This window comes from Bison bison, unplaced genomic scaffold (assembly GCF_000754665.1).
Source record: "Bison bison bison isolate TAMUID 2011002044 unplaced genomic scaffold, Bison_UMD1.0 scf7180017862121, whole genome shotgun sequence".
Lineage (NCBI taxonomy): Eukaryota > Metazoa > Chordata > Mammalia > Artiodactyla > Bovidae > Bison > Bison bison.
In genome coordinates this window covers 150,336-160,013 of record NW_011492693.1, presented here as the reverse complement: position 1 = coordinate 160,013, position 9,678 = coordinate 150,336, and the positions used below count along the sequence as shown (strand labels likewise).

The window sequence follows — 9,678 nt, the reverse complement described above, 5'->3', positions numbered from 1 at the left end:
AGCACTCCCTTCTTCATCAGTGGAAGGCTTCCCGTGGTGAACATCTCCACTTCAAGGAAAAGACTTTCTCCAAGTCTGTGCATACCTTTGACAACAATCACATGCGATATCTCTTCTTCATCTGATGACATCTACCAACCCTAAAATGGACTGGTGCAACACTTTGTACTTTAACTATGGACATAATGTGACTTTTAATTTTGATTAGACATTGTCTCGGTTCAATTACTATTTTGCTACACATAAGGCAAATAGGTCTAGATCGAATGGTTTTTTACCTGTTGTTTACCAAATATGGAATGAGGTTATATGGCTAACACCTGAAAAAGGACGTTTAATATCTACTGCCCCTATAAGCTGGAAACAAACAGAGCCATCCCCAAAAATTAGCCAACAGCTTAATTACAATGATTGAAAACAACTGGTATTTTTGCCTCAGGAAATTTACAATGTAATCATTTCCGTGTTTTCCAACCCCAGTTCAGGTCCTCCCTTTGTCTGGTCAGGCACTAATTGGGACTGGATACCTCAGTCATGCTGGCTTGCTCCAAATGGGACTTATTGGATATGAGGCTCTAACCTATGGGCATGGGTTCCCCCTGGTTAGATAGGGAGATGCACCCTGGGTCTAGCCTTTACTCACGGCTTTGTATTTTCAGAGCTTCCAGAAAAGCCTGCTAATTTATCCCACCTTAAAACTCGGTGGGCAAAGTCTGTATTTCACTGGTATGATTATTTGGCTTCAGTGTTTGTTCCCTTTTTGGGAACTACAGATGTTATACTACTAGTAGATGCTTTGACTAATTTTACTCAACAGGCATTACAAGATTCTCAAAAGGCTATTTCAGCTCTTAAGGCCGAACAAGCACAAATTAGAAAAGTGGTTCTACAAAACAGATTGGCTTTAGATATTCTGACAGCTGTGCAAGGAGGAACATGTGCCATTATTCATACCCAATGCTGTACATATATACCTGATATGAGCATGAATGTTACTCATTTTACTAAACACATGAACAAGATGATTGGGGCCATGGATACTCCTGAAGCCTCAATTGTCTCACTTTGGGAGATGTTAACTAGTTTCCCATGGTGGACAACTATCTTAATTACAGTAATTCTGATTGTTTTGTTTTTTCTGTTTGCTCCCTGCATCTGTAACTGTATAACTGGATTTGTTTCTAGCTGCATGAAAGCTTTTAAGTTACAAATGGTTGCTCAAACTCCTGCTACTGCTGAAGCTTCCTCCAACTACTATTTAGGGCCCCTGGATCAGATATCCTCGATATGAGGATTAAGAGAACATATTGCCTCACCAATTTAGGGGCAACGCCCCTTGTCAGCTTGGAAACAGTTATGGAATGAGAATGACACCCCTTTTCCCTAGGCAACATCATTCTCCTAAAAGAAAAGAGGGGAATGAGAGGGTAACAGGCAGGAAGGCCAGCGGTCTCCAAACGGGGGAAATAGTCTGCAAGTGTCAGACATTTTTCTCTCTCTTAAGTGGCAGGAGGAAACAAACTAGCAATATTTTTTCCTTCTCTATACAAATTTAAAAGGAGGTTTCTCTTAAAATACTGTGTTGCCATAATGACACCGGGTTTCACCTGAAGTTAACTATTCTCAAACCTTGAGTTAACAAATGCCTGTTTTTTATGGAAATATTTGTCTTAAGCTATGCTAATGTACTATGCATTTACTCCAAACTCTGTCTTCAAGTCGGTTCTGCCTCTTGGCTTAGAGCCTACTTGGCAAACCAGTATGTTATACTCAGATATTGTTCCCCAAACTATGTAAATGAAACTATTTGTATGGTGATCTGCCCTTCTTCAAGATTCAAGTTAATAATTTTATGGCCCAGGATGAACCATTTGGTGCCAAGATTATCCCAAAATGCATCTTATGGGTGAGGGGCCTAGTGCCATTCTGAGTTTTAAGACATTCCTTTCTTTCATTAACAGACTGCTAGTGACTATATAACATCCAGCTGAAGACTAGCAGGGGTACCCTTTCTGCCCCCTTCTGATGCCTATGTCAGAAGCTTTCTCTATCTCCTTTATACTTTAATAAAACTTTATTACACAAAAGCTCTGAGTGATCAAGCCTTGTCTCTGGCCCCAGATTTAATTCTTCTCCTCAGGGGGCCAAGAATTCCGGCGTCTTTGCAAGATTCAACAACAACCTTTCAGTGTGGAACAAAAGGGAACCAGCTCTCCATGAAGTACCTCACCTGTACTACCAAACTCCCCTGGAGGAGAAACCCAGTGATAAGTTCATCTGAGATTGGATGAAGGGAGGCTATTTCATTACCCTTTATAATTCCTCTGAATGAGGAGGTGGTGGAGTTGGTGGGTCATCACAAACTCTTCCATGGCCTAGACTATCTCCCAGTCGCTTTCTTTGGGGTTGTCTCTCCCCAGCTTCAGTCATGTAGTTCTGGAGGAAATTGACAATCATGTGTGCTGCTGGATCAGGGCCACAAGACCATGTAAAGCCAATCATAGGACCCCATGGCCCTGCCAGGATGGCTGATCTAGGACTGTACATGTGATCTGAGGTGGGTCATTCAGAGAACACCCTTGAACTCTGATGTCTTCAATCTTTTCTTTCCTTATTAAAGATGGCTTCAGGATATAAAACCCTAGGGCAGGTAGCTTGGACTCTGTCACTCGGTGTAGATGCCTTAATGAAGAAAGTTGTCAAGCCAAGACCATCAGAGAAGAGGGAATAAAAGAGTGAGGGTGTGAAATAGAGAACTGATGACTTCTGATTTCTTGGGTCGAGTCACAGAGATCTTTGTATTTGCTCTGATTCTTGAGTCCTGGATTCCCAGAATCATTTCAGTGAGTCTCTCCTTTCCTTGAAGCTAGGTGGAGGTGGGCTCCTCTCAACTGTGATTCAGACTTTGTTCTAGATTCTTCTCGATCATTGTACACCTCCCAGACACAGAGGCATCCATTTGTTTCAGCACCATTACGAATGAAACCTTTTTTTTTTTTTCAATATATATATTTATTTATTTTAATTGGGGGTTAATTACAGTATTGTATTGGTTTTGCCATACATCAACATGAATCTGCTACAGGTGTACACGTGTGAAACCTTTTATTCTTTATTGAAAATAGGGTATGCAGACCACCAAATACAGTTTACCAGCATCTTGGGCCGGAGTACCTCAAGTGTGATTTAGTGTTTGCTCAGAGGGCCTTACTGATTCCTGAACCACTCCAAGCATTTATACTGTCTCTGCCAGGCCAAGCCTGTAATTTCCTCAATCAAAGACTGAAATATACAGCCTCAGGAAGACGTCACCCAGGATCCAGGTCTCTCTAGATATCCTCACTGTGTTCTCTTTAAAGGTGGTATAGCAGTGACTTCTAGGATCCTGGGGCAGTCAGACACACACCAGTCAGACTAAGCCCTTACTTGCAACTCCCACAAATATCTAGATCCAGCACAATTCTTGGTTTTATTTCCCTCTTTTGGTAAGTATCATGGGATTTTCCCATTAGCAGGGGATATGAGAGTTCATCCACAACGAAAAAGGGCCAAGACATGAGGTTGCCACGAGAAAGGGTGTGGGGGGGTGGAAGACTCGGAGTTGGGGATACAGAGGAATGATAAACAACAAAGTCCTACTGAAGAGCATAAGGAAAGATATTAACTATCCAGTCATAAACCACATGAGAAATAATAAGAAAAAGAAAATGTATTTCTGTATGTGTATAACTGAGTCACATTGCTGTGCAGCAAAACTTAACACAACACTGAAGATTAGCCACATTTCAATAAAATTTTTAGAAAAGAAAAAGAGTGTCCATAGTTCTCCTCTATCCCTGTTTATTTCATTCTGACTTCTGCTCCTTGTTTCCTCTGCAGAGAATGCTGGTTCTCCTCCTGCGTCCCCACAACCCATACTTTATTAAAAAACAAACAAAAAAACCACTTTATTTTGTATTGGAGTATAGCTGATTAACAATATTCTGAGTTTCAGGTGGACAGTAAATTGACTCAACCATATGTATCCATGTATCCTAGTCCCCAAAATACCCCTCCCATCCAGGTTGTCATATAACTGAGTAGAATTCCCCATGCTACACAGTAACTCATTGTTGGTTATCCATCTTAAATAGAGCAGTGCCCACAACACGTTCTTGAAGACTTAACTTAGGAACTCTGGGAAGCCTCCTTTGGCCCGCATTCATCCTCTTTGGCCACTCCAGGCTTGGGTGGGTAACGTACTCTGGTTCCCCATCTCCACTGGTCAGTCCATAGCCCTCATCACCCTGAGTAAGTCCTCAGTGCCGCAGTGCAGAGCACCTTGGGATGCCATTTGCATGGAATCCAGTGCAGTTTTGCCTAGAACCAAGAAACCCTCCATATGGCTCCATGAGTTTACAGTTTTAGAATTCTTGAAATTTGCTCCCTTCCTCAAAGTCTTCTTTGAGCCCATCAGCCAGCTCTGAACTGCCCTAGGGAGCTGACATGAAGCCTCCACCCTGTGCTGGGGCTGAGCAATCACTGTGAACCCTTTATTCACATTAGCACCCAGCCTCCCCACAGAGGGGTCGGGTAGCCTGACTCACAAAGGGGGCACCAGGCCAGACCTAGGGGAAGATGCATCCAATAATTTGGGTGACCATGTAATTTATCATCCAAACCAGGAAAACTGTGAGAAGGGAAGGGAGACTGTTAATCCCTATAGTGGGACAGCACACTGGGACTGTCCCCAGCCATTCTCCTTGTAACATGGCCTGTTTCAGGGACTGCTAGAGCTGACTTTCTGTGTTCTTCCGTATGAGGGTTCAGATTGAACTGAAGCTCTTTGAGGACTGAGGACCTGAGTGTTCCCCTCTCCTTGTGACTCCCACCATGCCAGCATGGCGTGGTATCTCCACATTTATTTCAGGATATGCAGTGTCCCAGATGGCCCTTTACTCTCAAGGGATTCGTGTTGTTGGAGGCTCTGGACAGCCCCAGGGCTCAGCAGCATCTGCAATAGTGTGAGATGGCCTGAAGAGGGCATCCTCTTCCCAGCAGCAGCCCAAGGGTTCCTGCAAGTTCCTATTTGAGAACCACCCCTCAGGGTTCTGCCCTTACCTTGAGGATGTAGGCTTGAGCTGGGACTGGGTAGTTGAAACCATTGATGGTGCAGATAATAGAGGACAGGGTATTGACCACAAAACATGAACTGTAGTGTTGTTAGAGAGAGAGGGAGAGAGGTTGACCCTGGAGAACCTTCTTGTGTGTGGAGATTGGGAGTGACCCTGGGGCATGACCCTTCACCTCGGAACCCCGTGGCATGGCACTGATGAGCTTCTGGATGTTACTGACCAGTCTTCTTGGGCCAAGGATCAATGATGTCCCAGTATCCACAAGGGCCTCGCAGCCGCCAGAACAAGCAATAACATTTTTCATGGAGATGCTGAGAGACAGTGTGACAAAGCAGGCATCAAGGTCACTCTGAGTCTCCCCAGAGCTGCCCCCTTCCCGACCGTCTCCTAAACAGCCCTTCATCTTTTGTGCTGACTCTTTTCCTTTGCTCCTGACACGGCACCTTCCTTGACATTCTTGAATGCAGTACTGGATTACACCAGGCTCTTTTGCTCCTTGACACAAGCTGGTCTTCCTTCCTAGAGGAGCCCCCTTCCCTTTGACTAGCAAATTTCTTCTCATCTTCCAGATTCCAGCTTAACTGTCATGGTTTCAGGGAAGTCTTTCCCCCGTTGTTTATCAGTCTTTTTTGACAGTCTCTGTAGACACTTCCTCATGTCTAGCATGTGCCAAAGTCACAATTCGCTATGTGTGTGTCTCATTTCCTGTGCATCTGCCTTCTTAGATGTGAGGGCGAGTTTTATTCTCATTGCCTCCCTAAAGTGCCTGGTGCACAGTGGATGCCCAAGGCTTGTCTGTTTAGTAAGTGAATGAAGACTGTGAAAATAATGAATGAGGAACATCCAGAGAGCTATATCTGTTGGGGAACAAGTAATGGGTCAATCGCAGAGTGATGATGCAGATTCACGACAGTAGCAGATTCTCATAGTGGTGGAAGAAGGGCTCCTCTGGGAGAGGGAGTCTGCCAGCACTGCTCCCACAACCAGCTCAGACCCTGAGACACTAGCCAGGAAATACATGACTAGCCCACAGAAACTCCAAAGGACAGGTCAGCTTTTGTCTCGGGTATCACACAGAATCCTATCAATTATGCCTCTTGTCCTCAGGTCACTCCTGGATCCCACTGTCCTGATTCTCTGTTATAGCCCCTGCCCCACTATGTGCCCATGAATGTGGGGTGTCTTTTTTATTAGTTGCTTTCACATCTTAAGACTTCAGAAAATCTCTCTACACTGCTCAGTAGTTGCTCCCTTAGGAGACCAGTCTCCCCATTTGCTCAGGACTTCCCCTGTTTTTAAACTGACATTTATCTGTACTGAGAACTTCCTTGGTCCCAGGTAGCCCCAGACAGTTGGTCATCTTATACCTCTGTTCAGGCTGGAGAAATTCTCCCTGGTCCTCTTTTCACTACACTGTAGAGTCCTTTAACCATACTCCATGCCTCATAGGGCAGTGGGTGCAATCTTCTCCCAGCTGCCCATACCTCTCTGGACCCTTTTAGGACCCTGGTCAGAGCACTGGTTTCAGAAGGTCTTGGGGATTATGAACCCATGGGTTGTTTGCATATCTATCTGCTTGTGTGTTAGTTTGTATATGTGTCTGTATGTGTGTTTCTATGTGTCTCTGTGAGTGCTTGTATGTCTCTGACTAGCTATGCATGTTTATATGTGTCTCTGTGTACATTTATATGTGTCTGCTTACGTGTTTCCATGTGTCTGTGTGTCTGTCTGTGTCATTGTGGGTGGTGCATACGTCTGTGTGACTATGTGTGTGAGAATGTATTTGTGTGTGTCTGCCTGTGTCCATGTATGGCGGAGAAGCCTGGTGGGCTGCAGTCTATGGGGTCACTAGAGTCGGACACGACTGAGCAACTTCACTTTCACTTTTCATTTTCATGCATTGGAGAAGGAAATGGCAACCCACTCCAGTGTTCTTGCCTGGATAATCCCAGGGATGGGGAAGCCTGGTGGGCTACCGTCTATGGGGTCGCACAGAGTCAGACACGACTGAAATGACTTAGCAGCAGCAGCAGCAGCAGCAGCAGCAGCAGCCTGTGTCCATGTACAGTAGCAGGAGCATCACTTGGGCTGATCCTCAGAGGGAGAGGTTACTGGTCCATGTGTACACTCCAGTAGCCCGCATGGATCAATGGTACCCAGTTGAGCACTCCCTGGTAGTAGGATTTATCCACCCCACCAAACATCACCACACTGCCTTTTTCCCTGCATATGTTGAGAGAAGAGAGGTGGGGGGATCCTTGGAGGATAGTAACCACAGCGTTGTCTGAGAGCTGTGCTGGTCCACCCATCAAGGCCCTAATAAGGTGCCCATGTACAGATGCAGAAATCAAGGCTAGGAGCGATTGAGATCCAGACTGAGTTCGATTACTGGCTAAAGAGTGGCAGAGAGGAGGTTAGAAGCTGAGTCACCTGGCTGGGCTCCACCTACTCTATCTTCTGAAGATGCCCTACCTCCGGCTACCTAAGTGCTCAGACACACTCAGAGGACACCATGCTGAAGCATAATGGCTTTCTCCTTGTCCAGCTTCTCACTTTTCAGGAAAATCAAAGCCTGGGAGTTCTAACTGTGTGGGTTCAGGTCACCCAGAGTTGGATTCGCTGGCCTGTGACCTCTACGATTCAAAGGGCCCCGCACTCAGAAGGGACCCCACCTCTGCTCTGCTTGTCTTGAAATGCCTAATATTTCTTGAACAAGGGGTCCCACATGTTTGTTTTGTGTCCCACACTTTCATTTTCACTGGCACCTGCAAATGGGTAGCTGGTCCTGGGCTCCCAGTGGAATGCTAATGAAGAAGGAAAGATGTCCACCATCCTTCTCCTTCCTTCCTTATCAAATTCATAAGCAAATTGTATTGCCTTTTCCTCCAACTTGTTTCCCATTGCCTTCCATTAGTCTTCCTCCTCACTCAACCCCCTAGACCAAGTTACTGGTTTTAAGCCCAGGAACAGGGTTGTGTTACAATAAAACATTATTTATAAAGGCCAGTGGTGAAGCCAGGTACAGCCCTGGGGCTATATTTATCCTGGGTTAGATTATCTCTCAGGATTCTTCTTTATCAAGTGTTCTATAATTTTCATTCAACTGAAAGTATCTTACAGCTAATTTGTTGAAAGGGATTGTCCATATCAGACTTATTGCTCAAGTAGAAGGCAAAAACAGGCTCATAAATGGCACCTTGATTCTTCAGGTTGTCAAAGATGGGGATAGCTCCAAAGATGGATATGTTGGTGTAGTTCAAGTCCAAGATGCCATCAAAAAGTGCACACTCACACCCGTATTCCATAATGCTTAGACCAAACAGCTGGTCAGTACTTACAAGGTCCACAATTTGTGGGAGAAAAGAGTGTTCCCACTTACAGATATGTGAAGTGGGGCTAAGACTGGGCTGGGGTGCATTGCCATTAAATGCTCAGAGAAGAATTGAGGCTGGGCTGTGTCTTTGGTGGACATCAGATGGTTAGACCAAGCTGGGAGGGGAATTTGGGTTCCATTTGTAAGAGGCTGTGAATTTTAAAACCTCTGCCCCTCTGAAAAACACTACCAGAGTCAGTAAAATTGGCCTTGTGGCTTCTGTCCAGGTGGTGCAACCGAGTCAGGCCAGGACCCATTGGTGCCAACTTGTGGACAAAATGAGTCGAGAGTAAGGTAGCCTTCTCTGGCATCAGTTCAGTTCAGTTCAGTCGCTCAATTGTGTCCGACTTGTGGCAACCCCATGTTTCGCAGTACGCCAGGCTTCTGTGTCCATCACCATCTCCCGAAGTTCACTCAAATTCACATCCATAGAGTTGGTGATGCCATTCAGCCATCTCATTCTCTGTCATCCCTTTTTCCTACTGCCCCCAATGCCTCCCAGCATCAGAGTCTTTTCCAATGAGTCAAATCTTCGCATGAGGTGGCCAAAGTACTGAGTTTTCAGCTATAGCATCATTCCTTCCAAAGAACACCCAGGACTGATCTCCTTTAGAATGGACTGGTTGGATCTCCTTGCAGTCCAAGGGACTCTAAAGAGTGTTCTCCAACACCACAGTTCAAAAACATCAATTCTTCGGTGCTGAGCTTTCTTCACAGTCCAACTCTTGCATCCATACATGACCACTGCAAAAATCAAAGCCTTGACTAGACAGACCTTTGTTGGCAAAGTAATGTCTCTGCTTTTCAATATGCTATCTAGGTTGGTCATAACTTTTATTCCAAGGAGTAAGCATCTTTTAATTTCATGGCTGCAACACCATCTGCAGTGATTTTGGAGCTCAAAAAAATGAAGTCTGACACTGCTTTCACTGTTCCCCCATCTATTTCCCATGAAGTGATGGGACCAGATGCCATGGTCTTCATTTTCTGAATGTTGAGCTTTAAGCCAACCTTTTCACTCTTCTTTCACTTTCATCAAGAGGCTCTTTAGTGAAAAAGCCAACTTTTTCACTCTTCTTTCACTTTCATCAAGAGGCTCTTTAGTTCCTCTTCACTTTCTGGTGTCATCTACATATCTGAGGTTATTGATATTTCTCCCGGCAATCTTGATTCCAGCTTATGCTTCTTCCA

The 9,678-nt window shown here is 44.9% G+C and overlaps 1 pseudogene; it reads right to left on the bottom strand.

The window, feature by feature from the left end:
• Window positions 1–3,235: 3,235 nt before the first annotated feature.
• LOC104983232 overlaps window positions 3,236–9,678 on the bottom strand; it is a 13,237-nt pseudogene continuing 6,794 nt past the window's right edge.